Source organism: Eulemur rufifrons, chromosome 2 (genome assembly GCF_041146395.1).
Source record: "Eulemur rufifrons isolate Redbay chromosome 2, OSU_ERuf_1, whole genome shotgun sequence".
NCBI classification, from domain to species: domain Eukaryota; kingdom Metazoa; phylum Chordata; class Mammalia; order Primates; family Lemuridae; genus Eulemur; species Eulemur rufifrons.
In genome coordinates, this window is record NC_090984.1 from 37,374,889 (window position 1) to 37,394,903 (window position 20,015).

At 33.9% G+C, this 20,015-nt stretch overlaps 1 protein-coding gene across 13 annotated transcripts in view; it reads right to left on the reverse strand.

Annotated features, from left to right (window-relative positions):
• Positions 1-20,015, reverse strand: part of TCF12 (transcription factor 12) — a 350,504-nt gene that overhangs the window by 283,521 nt on the left and 46,968 nt on the right. The gene's annotated exons all lie outside the window — the stretch shown is intronic.

The following is a 20,015-nucleotide window of genomic DNA, read 5'->3' on the forward strand; positions in this document are numbered from 1 at the left end:
CCATAATAAACTAAAATTTTTGTTAACTTGTTTTTTGTTTGTTTGTTTGTTTTGAGACAGGGTCGCTCTGTCACCCAGGCAGGAGTGCAGTGGTGTCATCATAGCTCACTGCAGCCTCAAAATCCCAGGCTCAAGTCATCCTCCTGCCTCAGCCTCCCAAGCATCTGGGACTACAGGCGCACCACCATGCCCAGTTAATTTTTTATATTTTTAGTAGAGACAGGGTCTCACTTTAGCTCAGGCTGGTCTGGAACTCCCAAGCTCAAGCAATCCTCCCACATTGGCCTCTCAGAGTGCTAGGATTATAGGTGTGAGCCACCATGCCCAGCCCTTGTTAACTTGTCGATTACTTACTTTTTCTATACCCTGATTGTTAAAGGGCAGTTAACACTTATACAATGTATTAATCAATGATAATAAATATTTCCCTAAGTAAAAAGGGATACTATAATATAGTTATATATTTATACAAGATTTAACTTCACAGTTATGACTGTAGAACATTTCAAAGGAATTAGGTACACAAAAATCAGTAGCTGATTTTCATCTCTTTAAAAAAATGTTAAATGTTTTGCCATGAAAAGTTAGTAACTCTAAATGTCTTTTAAATCTTTAGAACACCTTCATTCAAGAAGTAGGACTATCTTTATTCTAACAGACTAAAAAAGATATTTTCCACAGTGCATACTGATGAGATCACATTTCCTCCAAATTTTATTTAAACAGGTCCACATTTTATTGTCAACCAATTAAAAGTTAGAGTTGTATAAGTTAAGACATTATAATGTTGCAATTAGAATTATATGGAAGATAACATAAGATCACAAGTTCAACTCGTTCCATGCAAGTTCAACATTCAGCTTTTTCCTACACCTCTTTATCTGGTCAACCATTTTATCTTGTCCAATCTGGAACACTAGTCGTTAGATGGGAAGCGAGGGTTGGTGAGGGAAGAGGAGAGGAAAAAAGGCAAAGGAATTGGTAAAGAATGGATGAATAATCAGTGCAAATCCTTCACCATTACTGGGGGGGAAAAACTAATGAGTAAGATGGTAGATGAGGAATATCAGCTTTCATTCTGTGACCTAGTCCTATATAAGGGGCCTGGAAAATTAAAGCAAACACCTGAAAATTATTCAACAAATCTGAAGAGTTATGGGGAAATTTTAATTTAGGTGTTCTGGTCTAAGTTTTTAAAAATCTTTTTTAAGTTCAGCAGCATTTCAGAATCATACCCCAAGAACCCATTAGCCCACCAAAACACATACTTCCTCTGATCCAAGTTCTGCAGGAAGGAAGCTGCAGATCAACAGACATATAGAGCAGTGGTAACAGAAGATCTGCCCATGTTAGAAACTATTACTCCTTCCTTATTAAAATAAGTACATCCAGCATTATATGCAACACAAACTATGAAATGCAATAGAATTTACCACTCAAACCTATGGTTCCAATATTTTAAAATTACTGATTAGAAGGGCAAAGAAAAATACAAGCACAATGCCCCTCTAAATGTTCTTGTGAAATACAAGCACCATGAAAGAAAATCATCTTAAGACATAGCTTTCTTTGTATAAAGCTTCAGTATGTTATTGGCCCAATAACTACAAGTCTATAAGTTTGCAAATCTGTTGCAGAAAAGGAGGCAAAACACTTTGGCTTTTGTTATTATGGATACAGCTTGAAGTAACAGCATGAAACCTTATTTTACTCCACTACTGCTGCTCCAAATACATTTTCTTTCATAGAAGACATCATCAAGAGCAACACACACACACACACACACACACCCACCCACCCACCCACTCTGAAGGGTTAACTGGAAAAAACTTTCCACATAAGTTGAAAATGAGTACTGAAATATTTACCAAAACAAAAACAACTATGCTTAAAAATAAACAGTATCACTGCAATGCCAAACTACAATTTTTGTAGTTTGTAGTACAGTTTTTCCCTGGTGAATACACTTTAAGATACAATTTTACCCTACAACAAGAAAACATACTTTAAGACATTTATTTTTAGCTACTTCATTTTTTCTCTTTTCAATCTTTACTCCTTTGCACTGACATATAATATCAAAAACTCTTTATTAAGTACATCTCTAAAGTTAGAAAAATGGATACTAAAATGCAGCCAAGTCAAGGAAAACTAGATTTGGGAAAGCAGCCTTGACATTTCAAGGCCAAACGCTTTTAGGTAGGTCTAATACCTCCTACACAGTATCCTCATCTCCTAGTATCAGACCCAAACATAATAGTTTCCTGCTTCCTGTAAAGGCTGAATTAAGTTCATGTCTAAGCTTAGTACTTCTACTAGGGAGACAGAAAGTACTTTATTTTACTAAGTCAAGGTCAGTCCTCCCTCTAGGAGCCACCAAACTGATTCCTGCAGCAAAAGACTAGAATTACAATCTCTGGGTCCTTGAGTTTTTAACACACAGGCTGGCTCAGTGCCTTTGAGGTAGTAATGTCAAGAATTGTTAAAAAAAGATTTAGACAGACATACACACACACACGCGCGCATGCACACACACAGAATGAAACATAAATAAAATATAAGCAACTAATCTTCTAAAGCAGGGGTTGGCAAACTACAGCCACCAGCAAAATCCAGCCGGCTGCCTGTTTTTAAGTCCTGCAAGCTGAGAATGGTCTTTACATTTTTAAATGGTTACAGTTTAAAAGGTTAAGAAAACCTATATTGTATCCTCATTTTTGCCTCTTGGCCTGCAAAGCCTAACATATTTTACTATCTGGGACTTTCAGAAAGTTTGCTGAACCCTTCTCTAAAGCAAAACTATGTTCCCCTACAAATTCTAGCTGTAGCATGTGAATATGATTATCAAGAACAACCAATCTTTTACATGTTAAAATCTAATACCATTACAGAAGCAGTATGATCCCAATTTAAATGTTGGTATAAACATGCATAATATGTTATGTATACACACAGAAAAAAGGATAGGAAGGAAATCAACAACAAAATGTCAATAAATAGTTACATCTCTTGGTAAACGTTTTCATCTTTATTTTTTCTGTACTTCCCAAATCTTCTAAAGTCAGCACATCATTGTCACATCCAAGAAACAGTTTAAAAAGACTATAGTGTACTTCTACAAGAAAATATATATCAAAAAATATCAATGACTTGGATTTAGTTATATGGTTACTTATATACAGATCCAATAACACTTTGGTATTTGCCATTACCTGTACATCACACTGCTAAGAATTAAAATGGTATTTTTACATCATTTACCATACATAAAAAAAAGAAGGTCTTCTTGTTTGGCATATGTGAAGTCCAGAGTTATTGATCGGAACTTTGGAATTTATATTTAGACACACCATAAGATACTTAACACACTTTAAAGTTCAATTCAAATATTATCTACTATATTCATGTTAGCTTTAATGTCTCTTTCAAAACACAGTATAAATACTGTAACCAAAACCCTAAATATATTCTACGTACACTCCACGTTCTCTTTATAACTACAAAAATTAACATTTCAAGTCATATTGAACAGTACAATTTCTTGTTAGTCACTAAAGAGTTCAAACAAAACCAGAGCCATGCACCACATAATGACAATTTGGTCAAGGATAGACTGTATATACAACAGTAGTCCCATAAGATTATAAAACTGTATTTTTACTGTACTTTTTCTATGGTTAGATACACAAATACCATTGTGTTACAACTGCCTAAGCATTCAGTACAATGATATCCTGTACAGGTTTGTAACCTAGTAGCAATAGGGTATATACCATATAGTCGGCTAATACTATCTAGGTTTATGTAAGTACTCTATGATGTGTGCACAATGATGCATTTCTTAGAATGTATCCCTGTCATTAAGCAGCACATGACTATGTATTTTCACTGACAGAAAATAAAATGTAACCATTTTTAAAAAGACAGGTATTATGCTAAAACTAAGGTACAAGGTTGTTTTCATGAATAGTATTTTAATTTTCTTAATTATTGCCTATTCGTTTTAGCTGTTATTTTGAAGCATATTACCTTTATAAACATAAGACAACATACTAAGTGATATATGAGATATCACATGACCAATTCAACTCTAACTTAATAAATAAAAGGTTTAATTTGAAAGATTAGAAGGCATTTAAAAAGTCACATCTTCACTGTGTTTTAAAACAAAAGCCAGTTTTTGCTTTATAGTTTATTTCCTGGGTTTATCTTGAAAATGCACATAAGTCTTACTTCTAGACTACGTTAAAATCCAAATTTAATTCTCCCAAACCGCAAATTTAAATTAGAATACCACATATCAGAATACAAATGACAGCTTTTCTTTCCAAGTGCCACTCATATTTCTGTTTCCTTTATAGTACAATGTTAATTGGTAAACAATTTAATCTCATTAAATGTAAGAATAACAATTTTTAAAGTAAAAATTATTGATCATGCCATGTAGCAAAACTACCGCAAAATAATAATTTCATAGCTGCTTACTTAACACTGACTAGTCTTAAATTCGTATGAAATAGCAGTTACAAGAGTTTTTCTCCTCTCCCTCTTCTCTTCATGACAGAAGCAGGCAATGAGGAGAAACTTAAACATTTACTCACAAGACACAAACTACACTCCTCAGACCCTGTTAGTAATACCCTAAGGCAGAGAATTAATCTCACTTAATGAATTATTGCATTTTGCAAATAGACATCAAAATTCAAGTACTGGCCTTATCAACAAAAACTTAATTAGGTAGACTAATATTACAAATCCAGATTTTTTCCTGTTATCAAAAAGTCAAATATCCTCAATAAAACCAAGGATGAGTTACTTATTTAACAGAAAACATTGCTGAAGACTTTTTGTTTCATCTAAAGTAAGTCTATCCTGCTAAGTATTACATATAAACAGGTTTTGTCAGAATTATATTTAATTAGCATATTTTATAGGTTAACAACATATCTCACAGATATACTAACAGACAGTTTTGTAATTCATTCCAGGCTAGGGCTTCCTTTAAAAAAAAACTGCAGATACATATATAGTAAATCAAATTAAAAATATCATTTATGTATGAGGATATACAAAGTAACTTACTTAAGTTCTATAGTCAACAGCCTCTTTTTAAAACTTTTTAAACTAATTTACTCTAAAAGATATGCCAGAATTCAATAGATTATAAAACTGCTGGTAGATTTCTATTTCTGGTTTCTGCCATAATAAATAGTAGAGGTTTAAGCTGAGCTGCTTTTTTGACTTAAAAGATTTTTACACAGTCAGCAACTTACAACAGGACACACTGTAATACCAAAATGGAAACTACTTAATCAACATTTCCTTATGGAAACACAGAACATACATAACAGTTTATAAGAGTAAAGTTTTATTTTAAAAAGTAGCATTTAAGTTTTATTTAGCAACACAAGCTCAATTTTTCTCTTTGGTTCTGTCAACATATTCAGTTAATTTTAGTCAACATTGATAATACACACACCAAAAAAAGAGAAAGAAATGTACGCTGGAATATAAGGCAATTTATTTACAATGCTGAACAAAACCATACTTTCATCTTTTTAGACCACAGATTTTTGGTTTTCCAAGTCCTACAGAATAAATATAATCTTGTTCTCATGCTATGTGTTTTTAAAAACATTTCTATAAAGGATTTAAGCCATTCAGAAAACCCAATGGTATGTGAATCACCCAATACATAAAATTTCAGATTTCAAGTTTCAAATTGTAGTCATCTATAGCATCGCAAAAGAACTGACAAAAGATCAAAAACTGTTGGGCATGATTTCAAAATGTTCCTCTTCCCTTTCTGTCCATTTCCCAAAATATATAGTTTAAATTAATGAAAATTAAAACCTCATACTTCAAATTCCCTCAGCCTCACAGCTGGTCCTGTTGGTTTTATCACATACAATTTCTAAATTCTATCACTTAAGAAAAACTCAGGAGATACTTTTTTAGTCATTGACCTCTTCATTAAATAGGAAAACCATTTATTCAGAATTAAACAGGTAACTGTAAAAGAATTCATAAGCTTTGGTGTGCTAAAAGGAATCATTAAAAATAAGATTTCATCAAGTAGGTATCACAGGGTAAATGAAGAAACACTGTAAGGATCAGCTTTTCTTCACTAAATGCTATCCTATATCCTAAAATTACATGGCCCAAGTTTATTAGCACATTTTTATAAAGACAAGAATTATGGTTACAAACATGTTCAAGTTTTTGGCATGAAAAAGAGAATTTGATAATGCCAATTTGCTACCATCTACATATCTGAATAAATTAACCAGCTAAGTCAAAATAAACCAAGATATAAATATGAAGATTGATAGACCTGAGGGAAGTAATATTAATTTGGCTTCTGACTCATAATTTTAAATAATCCTTTGCAATATTCCTCATTCAATTGCCTCATCTTTTGTGCTTCCTCTTCACAACGTCTAAGCTCATTTCCTAAGAGTTCTCTTCTTGCAGGAATCAGCATTTACTGACCTCACAAAGTACATAAACTTGCTGTTGTCAGCAAAGAACACAGCATTGGAGAAAAGGCATTGTAGAAGCACTGGAAGGGAATAAAAGTATATCTTTTCATGCAATAATGTCTGTACAGATCTGGGACCTTAAATTTAAGAAATACTGAACAATTTGGATATTTAAAAAGAAATATGTGCATTTCAACCCAAGAGTTCATTTCCTCTGACTGATGCAGGGCCTTTTAGTTGCTATAATTGAGTATCAAGATAATCTCAACCACATTTACTGGTACTTAGAAGGTTAAGCAATATTACAGTCTAAGTATTTTTCATAGTGTCTTAGCACAGTCTTACAAAGGTTCTTAACAAACAAAAGTGCAAGCCTCTTGAGGTCATCTGATATCTCATGAGACTATTCATAATGGTAGGGTGTTAATCCCTATGCCCCAGCCCTTTTCCAATTTGGATCATTAGTTCCTGCTTACCTAAACTCCTATTACCAATTCAATTCTCAGGTATTCTTCATTTCCTATCTTGAACCACAGTCCATGCACTAATTATTAAACAGGCAAGGTGAAATGCCTTCTTTGGGCACCTATATACCATAGAAAATATTTCTCACTCCTTTAGGATTACTAAAATAGCAGTGTAAACTATAATCTGTATAGACTGTTTGAAAATTTTTACTATTATTTTGGATAGTACATAGAATATTCTGATTGTTTATGATTTTACATAGTCCTGGAATTTCTAGGTTTTATCTCTGTCAAGAGAATTTGTTAATGATCAGCTTAAGTGCTAACACATCTGTGAAACTACAATTAAGGTTTTATTTCACACCATGTTAGTAACCAAACTTGAGCTAGCATTACAAGGATAAAACAGTGCTAAAGATTCCAGTTAAACACTCCCCTGTCCCAACCATCTAACTCTTCCTCTCTCTCCTTTTCTCCCCTTCTCTCTCTCTCCCTCCTACACTCTTTCGCACACACACAAACATGCACATACTTTTCCTAAATTTATATAGTGTATATACATATATGTATATATGTATAATGTATAAATGTGTTCATATATATACATCATGTCAACCAGAAACACATTTAGTTCATAAAGATCATAAGAGAAGAACAGTGTATCTTCTTTTCTTCATAGGAATAGGTTCTACAGATCCTAAGAAACATTAAAACAAAGAAAAGTCCACAATCCCTCATGCAAACTTCTAAAATCCAAAAAGTTCTGAAAACCAAAGTTTTACATAACTTATTTGGTGGTAAAACCTGACCTGAGCTGAAATGAGGATAATTATAGACCTCATTTATCCCACTCAATGTGCATGTTAATATGTCTCAATTCAGAAATACCGATGTATTTGATTATAGGGTTCTGCCACAAATCTCTCTACGGAATGTTACATAACATATAGTACATACCACTAATTCAGTTCTTAAAATTCAAAAAATTTTGGATTCCAAAGCAAATCCTATTTTGAGGTTTAGGGCTAAGGAAATTTGGAGTAATATCTTTGTATTTTAAAAAAATGTTTATGTAATTATTTTCTCTCTACAGCTTTCCTTCATTGCAACCTTCTATTTTTAATAATACCAATTCTATTCACAAAAGAAAGGGAAAAGAAGGAAGGACAGAAGGGAGAGAGGGAGGAAGCAAGCAAGCCACAATAAGGTTCATGCCTTTAACTTCTCTCTTTAATATTTATTAATCTCTCCTTTGCCAAGAAAAGGCTTACCCTGGACCACAGACGGCAGTGGCAGCCAAACAGTGACTATGGGAGACAAAGGTATGAGGATGGGGTTGAATACATATTAATTAAGGTTCATAGAAAATGTTCAAGCCAGGAATCTTGAATCTTAACAATTTCCCATATTCTCAATGGTACTAATATTTCTAATAACAACCTTGTATAACAATGCTTTATTTCTTTCAATGTGCTTCCAAATACATCATTTGACCTTCATATGCTATACAGTCCCTCTATAAAACCACTTTATATAATAACTCATTTGCAGAATTGTTACATATTTTAATCCCAAACTAACAGCAACCACATATCTACCACCTTCTCCAATGCTACTTCAAAAGTAATTCAGAATGCTTTAAAGCATTTCTACTCCAAGAAAATCAGATTATGTATTCTAAGGTAGAATATAAATGACTTTTCAATCAGCACATTCTGATTTGGATGAGCAACAATTTTCCCTACAGCTACAGAAACTGTAGCTGTCCCATTTAATCTGTTTTCTACAAAGATTGCATTCTTCTTCCTTGAGATATTAAAGTAAGTATGCTCTACATAATCAAGGTGTAAACATAGATATTTTCTTTAAAAAGTGTAAGAATATATTGTTTAAAATAGTAATGTGTTTAATATTTAATGAGGTTATTTTTTGCAAATTTATCTGAAAACTGAATTACTTGACTTCATTCACAATGGTTCATGAAGCAGATAAGTCATTGCAAAGTGAAATCAGCTCCAATTCAACAAGCTAATTACAGATTTTATGGAAATCTCTTTTGTATTAGATGTAATTGCCATCAAAATCAATAGAAATTTTGAATTTACCTACTTTTTTTTTTTTTTTTTTTTTTTTTGAGACAAAGTCTCGCTTTGTTGCCCAGGCTAGAGTGAGTGCCATGGCGTCAGCCTAGCTCACAGCAACCTCAAACTCCTGGGCTTAAGCGATCCTACTGCCTCAGCCTCCTGAGTAGCTGGGATGACAGGCATGCGCCACCATGCCCGGCTAATTTTTTCTATATATATTTTAGTTGGCCAGATAATTTCTTTCTATTTTTAGTAGAGACGGGGTCTCGCTCTTGCTCAGGCTGGTCTTGAACTCCTGACCTTGAGCGATCCACCCGCCTCGGCATCCCAGAGTGCTAGGATTACAGGCGTGAGCCACCGCGCCCGGCCTTACCTACATTTTTTAAAAGCATAAAGATTCTAAACCTTGTTTGGAACATTTTAACTACATCAGACACATAAGATGTGACTGTATAAAATTAAATAATTCAGTTATATCAACTGAAGAAAATTAAAATCTGAATTATTCAGCATATTCACTCTTTATCTTCTTTATTCTTATTTTTTAAATAAGCTCTGTGAATTTATACAATATGAGCTTGCTCACCATTATTATCTCCAAAGCCCACCTGCAGCTCTGGAGCTTAGTAGATATTCAATAAATATTTGTTAACTTAATGAACGGATGAATTACATCTAAATTTAGAATTATTAAAAACTATAAGTGACCCTTGAACAACATAGGTTTGAACTACACAGGTCCACTTGTACACGCATTTTTTTTTCAATAAAAGCTACACCAAGTGTACCAGCCTCTCCTGTCTCCCCTTTCACCTCCTCCACCTCTTCTGCCTCTGCCACCCCTGAGACAGCAAGACCAACCCCTCCTCCTCCTCGGCCTACTCAACATGAAGACAATGATGAAGACCTTTACAATGATCCTCTTCCACTTAATGAATAGTAAATGTATTTTCTCTTCCTTATGATTTTCTTAATAACATTTTCTTTTCTCTAGCTTACTTTATTGTGAAAAACGCAAAATATGTGTTAATCTACTGTTACCAATAAGGCTTCTGGTCAACAGCAGGCTATTAAGTTTTGGGGGAGTCAAAATTTACGCACAGATTTTTTATTGCATTTTGACTGTATTTTCAGTGCTCCTAGCCCCTGTGTTGTTAAGGGGCCAACTAAAAGTACTATGGTTTGAATGTTTTTATGTTTTTTTGAGACAGTCTCACTTTGTCACCCCAGCTAGAGTGCAGTGGCATCATCACAACCTCAGACTCCTGGGCTCAAGCAATCATCCTGCCTCAGCCTCCTGAATAGCTGGGACTACAGGTACGCAACACCACATCTGGCTAATTTTTCTACTTTTTGTAGAGACAGGGTCTCATACCCTTGCTCAGGCTGGTCTCAAACTCCTGACCTCAAGCAATCCTCCCACCTTGGCCTTCCAAAGTGCTAGGATTACAGGCATGAGCCACCATGCCCAGAATGAATATGTTTGAGACATCCAAAAGTCATGTTGAAATTTAATCCTCGATGCAACAGTGTTGGGAGGTGAAGCCTTAATGGAGGTGTTTTTAGGTCATGATCCCGTGAGTGGAATAATGCCACTATACAAACGGCTTGTGGGAGTGGGTTCACTCCCTTCTCCTCTGCTTTTCTGCCATGTGAGGACACAACATTTCTCCTCTCCAGAGGACACAGCAATGAGGCATCATCCTGGAACCAGAGACCAAACCTAACCAGTGTCTTGATCTTGGACTTTCCAACCTCCAGAATTGTGGGAGAATAAATTTCAGTTCATTATAAATTACCCAGTCTCATGTATTCTGTTACAGCAGCACAAAACAAACCAAAACATAAAGTAACCTTTCTGTAAAAGATCTTACTGAAGGATGAAGATGGGCCTGCTCCCCACCAAAAAAAAAATGAATCTCCTATTCCAAGCTTCTTTCAGTAAACTGATAAATTTATTGTCCCGCCAAGTGACTTGTATAATTTCATGTTGTTTGATAAATCACCATTACACTGGAATTTCTTTATTACTGAAAATACAGAAAGATGAGCCTTCCTGCTCTAAACCTAGACAAATATATGAAACTGACCTAATTTTCCACAAATGTAAAAAACCAACATCTAGTCCTGAGTATTGAGAATTGAAGTAATTCAATAATTTATCCAACTATCTACTATTGTACCCAGCATTATGCTAGGCATCCCAAATAAATATATAAATAATACCTATCTTCAAGGAAAGCATAAATGTCAGAGAAGAGAGTCACATGAGTAAATAACTAAACATGACTGGCAGAGTGAATAAAATCTTACAGGAACAGAAAAGACTAAAATTGGAGGCTGGGTTCACAGATGAAATGGCAACTGATCTGGCTGTCACAGGTAGTAAAATATGGGAGCTGAAGGAATGCGAAGTCCAAGGTGTCAGAGAAATACATTATGAACAACAGGCACAGCATGAGTAAAGTGTCTTAGTTTATTTTGTGCTACTAAATATCACCACAGACTGGGTAATTTATAAACAGAAATTTATCAGCTCACAGTTCTGGAGGCTGGGAAGTCTAAAGTCAAGGTGCCAGCAGGTTCATTCAGCATCTAGTGAAGCCATCCTCTTCCTCCAAGATGGCACTTTGCACACTCCCTGGATCCTCATATGGCAGAAAGCAAAATGGCAAAAAGCAAAAAGGGAGCCAAACTTACTGTTTTATAACAGCGTTAATCCCTCCCATGGCCTAATCACCTCTTAAAGGTCCCACCTCTGTATAGTGTTTACAATGGCAATTAAAGTTCAACATGAGGTTTGGAGGGGACAAACATTCAAACCATAGCACAAAGATACAAAGGTGTATATATACACACACAGGGGAAAAATAACAAAACTTTTTTTTTTTTTTTCCTGACACAGGGTCTTATTATGTAGCCTAGAATGGAGTCCAGTGGCTTCATCATAGCTCACTGCAGCCTAAAATTCATGGGCTCAAGCGATCCTCCTGCCTCAGCCTCCCAGGTGGCTGGGACTACAGGCATGTGCCACCATGCCTGGCTGTTTTTTCTATTTTTTGTAGAGACGAGGTCTCACTCTTGCTCAAGCTGGTCTCAAACTCCTGGACTCAAGCGATCCTCCCACCTCAGCCTTCCAAAGTGTTAGGATTATAGACGTAAGCTACCATGCCCAGCTTAAAACTTGTTTTTTTAAATGAAATAACAATAACCTATTTTTGAGATGACTCCCTTTTCATAAAACATTCTTATAAGGGCCTTTAACAAAATAATCTTAAACAAATATTATCCTCTTAGGAACCCAAAGGAATTATTCTCTTTTTTTGACTGAAGGATAAATATATAATTGTAAATGTTTAGAACATGGAGTAATAGTCCATGAATATACTTGAGTATGTTTTTAAAGTACAGTATGAAGAAAACAGCTGTTAACGTGTAAACACCACATTCTCCTATAAATTTGAAAAGTATTAAACCAAGCATATTTCCCATCCAATGGGTAATAAATGAACTTATTTATTAAAGAGTTTTCATTATATCACATACACACCTTGCTTTCCGAAATATTCCTAAAAATTACCTAAAGTGATTTTAATAAATTCTCACTAATATTTTTCTAAAAACATAAATATTTGAAGATGGAATTTAAAAGAGAAAAAATGGATAAAAGATTTTTTAAAGAGCAACCAACAAAATCCATGGTGAAACTATTAAAGAAATATATTAAAGAAATAAGACATCTTGTGGAAATGGAAGTTTTCTCTTTTTTTAAATTGACACATAAAAATTGTATATATGTATCATATACAACATGTTTTGAAATACAAATACATAATGTATGGCTGAATCAAGCCAATTAACATATGCATTACCTCACATACTATTTATTTATTATTTATTTATTTTGGTGCAAACACTTAAAATCTACTCTCAAATCTATTTTCAAGTAGACAAATACATTGTTATTAACTATAGTCACCATGTTACACAACAGATCTGTTGAACTTATTCTTCCTAACTGAAATTTTGTAGCCTTTAACCACCATCTCCCTAATCCCCACATTCAACCTCTAGGTTGACCCTGGTAACCACCATTCTATTCTTTGCTTCTATAAATTCAACTTTTTTAGATTCCACATGTAAGTAAGATCACACAGTATCTCTGTGCCTGGCTTATTTCACTTAACATAACATCCTCCAGGTTCATCCACACTGTCACAAAAACTGGAAGTTTCTACTGATTATTTAAAATTACTTTTAATCTTTGTATTATGAGAATTTCATTCTAAACCGCTTCATCCTATCAAAAGTGGCTGTACTTGAAATGTGATTTGCTTTGTGTTCACTGTTTTTGTTATCCTTTGAAAACTCTTTATGATAAAGAAACTAGGGCCTAGCATTAGCTTAGGTAAAACGTGTAAGTACCTTCAAAGAAGGACTACATAATTTACACAATAATATAACCAGATGGTTCAGAAAATAAAGCTAGCAATTGTGTCCCCACCAATTTATTTCCGCTCAATGTACACCATGACCTACCTATGGAAGGTTTATCTTATAGGTAAATGAAACTGACTATCCATAAGGTAGCCACCAGCCATATGTGCCTTATTAAATATAAATTTTAAATAATTAAAATTAAAAATTAAGTTGCTCAGTTGCACTTAGCCACATTTGACAGCACAGATTTAGAAAAAACAAACAACTTATCCCCACTGTAGTTGTTTATCAGACAGTACTGGCCTAAGTATTTGGCAGGCTCAACTTAAAGAGCCTGATGGAGCTTTATTCTTCGTAAGATTTTTTTCTCTCAAAGAAATAAGAGTATTTTGCTTTATTATTTATTATTATTGAATACTAAAAAGAAAGGAATTATTTATATAATGTATGTGAGGTACAGACAAATGATGGACATAAACACTCTCCCCTGGAGAGGTAACCACCATGCTGGATTTACCTTTGTCATTCCCTTCCTTTTTAAAATATAGTAATTTTGCCAAATGTTTTCCTAAAAATGTACTCTTTTGTCTGCATACTTTTATATTAGTGGAATCAGTTTTTCTTTACATTTCTTATTCTTTTCACTATTTTCATGCACTCTGAAGTTCATTCTCATCCATATAAATAACACTGCTACTCAATACAGTACAAAGAAACTAGCCGGTTCAGAAAAAGGAGAAATCATCCATGTGTGGAAGCTGTGCAAGTTACAAACACAAGACTTAAAGTTCCAAATGGTCCCAAATAGATTCTCTATCAAACGAATGCATGCTGTTTCACACACATTTAACTCATTATAAACCAAAATGAGAATAGCTCCATGCATCAAAGACAAATCTTAGCTGCCATAAATATACAAATTTTTTTTTAATTGTTGAGCAGTGGTTGTCAAAGAGTGGTCCACCAGCATCAGACCAGAGAGAAACTTGTTAAAAATACAAATTCTAATTCTCTGCCCCATCTCAAACCCAATAAATCAAAAACTCTGGGGATGGAGTCAAGCAGTCTTGTGTTTTAAAAAACCTTTCAGGTCTGTGGTCCCCAACCCCTTCTGTGGCCTTTTAGGGACCAGGCTGCAGAGCTCCACGCCATCGGCACCCCCACTCCCCGTGGAAAAACTGTCTTCCATGAAACTTAGGAAGCAGCCCCCAACCTCATGCGCACAGCAGGTGAGCAGCAGCAAGCCAGCAAAGTGTAGCCTTCATCTGTATCTACAGCTGCTCCCGACCCCCCTTCCCATGGAAAATTTGTATTCCATGAAACCGGTCCATGGTGCCAACAAGATTGGAGGCTGCTGCTCCAGGTGATTGTGCTAAAACTTGAGAAACTCTACAGAAGTATTCTAACAATCAATACATATAAGATGTTAAACACATGTTCAAAATAAAAATTTCTGACATTTAGACAATAAACTCAAATTGCTAAAAACAGATTATTCTTTTTCCTTTTGTTGAACTTTACAAACTTCAGTTTAAATTACTCAAAAATACTGGATTCAAAATAACTTCATTGGCCAAAAACCACAAACAAAGTTACAAGCTAAATCTATATCTATTCTAAGAGTGTCCAGCTTTTTAACTATTTTCTGATATGATAATTTTCTTTCTTTCTTTCTTTTTTTTTTTTTTTACCACTTTCTCCATATACCCTACCAACACCTTGCAACAACTTGATATTGAACTTCAGTCCTCCAAAACCACCAGGGAATGAATTTGTTATTTTAAACCACCCATTTTGTGGTAATTTGTTATGGCAACCATAAGAAACTAATACAAATGCCTGATAAAACTTTTTGCAGTGATGGAAATGTTCTAAATCTGCATTGTCCAATATGGTAGCCACTAGCTACATGTGGCTACTGAGCACTTGAAAAGTGGCTAATGTGAATGAGGATCTAAAGTTTTGCTTTATTTTAATTAATTTCAATTTTTAAAGGTGTCCCTTCCCATTTTTTCCCTAAGATTTTGTGAGGACAGAGAAAAAACTGGTTGGTTGTCCTGTAAAGTTTCCCACAATCTGGACTTTTCTTGCTATTAAATAATAGTAAGCTTATATTTCCTTACTATGATTTCATATTTTCCTCTTCCGTGTTTTCTATAAGTTAGTAGTTGAATTTAGATATTTGATTGGAATGAAACTGAATTCTTTTGGGGAGAGAGAAGACTACTTCATGGATGATATTGTCTTACCCAGCAAGCAAATGCATCTGTTGTCTTTCTTCTGGTAATGTTACTATCCATGATACTCAATGTCTAGATTACTTTATTAGGGCTTAAATATAAAATAACATTCAAATTTTTCTAATTCCTTCTTCATTTGTTAGCTGAATAGTTCTAGAAAAAGAAACTTCTCCATATCTACTATTTAGTTGACCAATGGTACAGTTCTTACAGGAAAAACAGGATAAATACCCAATTCTTTCCTTCTATTTTCTACTTTTAAAAATATGACTGATTAATTAGCACCTTCCACCAGTGTGACCAGTTATTTTTTAAGGAGTCATTACAAACTCATGCATTTAAACATATATGGTGTGTCTTGATCCACTGTAAATATTCTTTATTAATGCTCAAATTGTCCCATTTTTAGCCGGTAGGAAGTTCTTCAAATTGAACCCTGAGTCATTCTAAAAAACACCAATAGTCTTTGATGCTTCCTTATTAGCTGGTATAACAAGATGTTCCAGGATTATCTTGTATATTTCTTGACTCAGATACAAAACCAGCCATTTTCCCAAGTATTTCTGATTGCTTTTAGTGAGAAATAGTATGTATTACCAGAAAAGATGTAAAGAAAATTCTTCTTTTAAAATTTAATCTAAGGCCAGGCGCAGTGGCTCACGCCTGTAATCCTAACACTTTGGGAGGCTGAGACGGGAGGATCCCTCGAGGTCAGGAGGCCAGCAGTTTGAGACCAGCCTGAGCAAGAGTGAGACCCCGTCTCTACTAAAAATAGAAAGAAATTAGCTGGACAACTAAACATATATAGAAAAATTTAGCTGGGCATAGTGGTGCACACCTGTAGTCCCAGCTACTCGGGAGGCTGAGGCAGGATGATCGCTTGAGCCCAGGAATTTGAGGTTGCTGTGAGCTAGGCTGATGTCAGGGCACTCTAGCCCAGGCAACAGAGTGAGACTCTGTCTCCAAAAAAAAAAAGTTAATCTAAAGTTGTATTAAAATAATTACTTGTAATTGGCTATTTGTGAGTTGTCTGCCACAAATGTTTAGAAATACCTCATGTTAAACAGTAAGAAACAAAAAAAAATAGTTTTTAGTTACTAGCATATTTTATTTTAACATATTCACAAAGATAATAGAGCTAGGCAGACTTATTAGGTAAACTCCATTTTTTTAGGATAATAATTCTAACAATTTGAAATCACCAAAAGAAAATTCAATCATTTTGTACCTAGTTATTAACAATCACTAAAATACCTGTCATTCACAGATATTTTCTTTCTCAAAGTATAGGAAAATGATTATATACAAAGTGTATCACTACATATTTTAAATGCAGAGTTTAGTAGCAAATCCAATCACTCTAATACAACTTTAATTCTTGCTTTAAACTACATTTTGTCAACTATAGACAAAGGCATCTTGATTACTAGCATTTTAAATGACCTATAATTATATCTTTTTTATTATTAATAGATCATGGCCATAAACTAGATGCTAGTACATAAATCCAGATACCAATCTATTAATCACAAAAGACTGTTACAAACATGTTTCCGTTTGTATATAACCTACAAATATTTGCTATATGAGATCCTTTACTTACATTTTATCAATATTGCAAATGTTTTTATTAAAGGAAGTTTTGTGGGCACATTTATAAAATTAAACCAAATATATTTTAATGAGGTCCACTATTCACAACTAAACAGCCACAAGTCTAATGTTTTTGCAAATGTATTTTAAAAATACATTCTGTAAAGGCTAAACTACAAAAACAATGATAGCTTCTAAATAATTTTTTTATAATATCTTACCAAGAAAGTTTAATCAAGGATAAGCTTATTCATCAAAAATTACTTAGGAAGCAGATCCATGCAAGAGGTTGTTATAGAAAAAGAACATGAAATTAGTTAAACAACTTAGGGGTGGAATCTTAGCTCTTTTTACAACTTCAGACCAGTATTTTAACACATTAGTGTCTCATTTTCCTCATATATAAAAACTCACAAACAACTACCTAACCTCTGTTATTACTGTAAAAATTAAATAAGCTTAAGAAACAGCATACAAAAATACCTAGCACATTCTCTCTCAAAGACTCTAACACAAAGTATGTTCAATAGATGTTCAATAATTATCACTCTTCCTTAGTCTCAAAAACATAGTTTCATTAAACTTTTTGTAAAGTCAAGTATCTTTCCCGTTCTAACTTTTATTTTCTCTCTTTTTATTTTGACATAATTTGCAACAGATGTACAGAAAAGTTGCAAGACTAATACAAAGAATCCCCATAGAGTCTTCACCCAAATTCCACATGTGGTAACATTTTACCACAATTATTTTATCCTGTTCTTTTTTCAAAGAAATACATTTGCTATATCCTTTTTTCCTCTCTCATTTTCTAAGTATGTCTACCAGCCTGTTTTCTGAACCATCTGAAAATAAGTTTCAGACATGATACTCTATTATTCTAAATACTTCAGTGTGTTTCCTAAAAACAACATTCTCTTAAAACGAAAATACAATTACCAAAATCAAGAATCAACAGTGAAGCAATACCACTACCTAATACGCAGGCCTTATTCAGATTTTGTCAATTGTTCCCGTATCTGAGAACATCCACTGCATTTATTTGCAGCATCTTTACTCTGAGTAATTCCTAGATTTTTGTCTTTCCTGATAGCGACATATTTGGAGAATATTGCTCAGCTGTTCTAAAGAATGTCCCTTAACGTGAGTTTGTTTTTTTTTTTAATGGTTAGATTCACATTTTACATTTTTGGCAGGAATAACACAAAAGTGATGGTATATTCCCAATGCTTAATATCAGGTGGCACTTGTTGTCAACTTGTCCCTTTACTGGTGATGAGAATTTAATCACATGGTTATGATCCTGGCAGCAAAATTTCTCCACTGTAAAGTTACAATTTTCCCTCTGTCATTAATAAATATCTTGTGACATGATAATTTGAATCTATGTAAATATCTTGTTACTCATCAAATTTTCACCTTGCTAGTTTTTAATATCCATTAATGATCCTTGACTACATCAATGATTACCATAATGATTGCCAAATGGTGATTTCTAAATCTATCATTCCTTCTACAGCCATTAGTTACTATTCTACTATAAAGGAGGAACATTCCCTTCTCCATGTATCTATTTACATCTACATGTACTCATAGATTCTTATTTTATTAATGAGTTATAAGCCATTACTATCATTTATTTTGATGCTAACTACCACAGATTAGGCCAGTGAGAGTCCTACAAACTGGTCCTGTGCTCTTTTGCTCATCCTCATTATTCTTTGAAGCATCAGTGTTTTATGGACCTCTTACCAGACAGAGTGGGAAAACAAATTAATTCATACATTTATACATATACATTCATACATACCCACACCTGTTTCATCTATATATTGATCAATCAATTGTTCAATCAATCAACAGACAGACAGGAGGGAGAGAGGGGAAAGGGAGGAGGGGAAATGAATTTATATTAATAGTTCAAAATCCAGTTGAACACTATAGGATCTCTTTAAGTCTTCTCCCTTTCCACATTTAAAACTCCTTCGTCTGATGACAAACTTGGCGTCTATAAAATATTTATTAATTTGCTCAATCCTGGTATACATGGAAAGTAGTTTGGGATTTGCTAACCCATAGTTCTGCAGGACAAAGGAAAATCTACAAACTAGAGTTCAATATCTTTTAAGAATTCGTTTTGTCTTCTGTGTTGAAGCTATATGGTCCAAACACTGTTCAAAAGTTAGTTATGTTAGTTTGTCCCCCTCCCTCTGGCCCCCTTGCACCTTGTAATTATGTTATTCATTTGAAATACAGTTGAGTTCATCTTAGTCCATTTTTATTTTTTTCTAACTTTATTGATTTTTTAACATACATGAAACATTAACATGGTTCCAAAAGTCAAAACTATACAAAAAGGTATTCTCAGTAGTGTCACAATCTCCCCCATTTCCTTTAATCACATTCCCATCCCTCATTCTATCCACCCTGTTCCTACTGTGTCAGTGGGAACAGTTATCCTTCTTGTTTTTCATTTGCAGATATTTGTGTATTACCTTATGCTGCCTTCTTTCTTACATAAAGAAGTACATTATAGATGCTTTTTTTTGTACTTTGCTTGTTGTACTTAATCATATAATTCTAAAAATCACTCCTTATCAATTTATAGAGGTTTCCTTATTCTTGTTTACACCTAAGCATTATGTAGATATACCAGTTTATACAATCATTCTTCTATGTATTGAAATATAGATTGTTTCCAATACTTTGCAA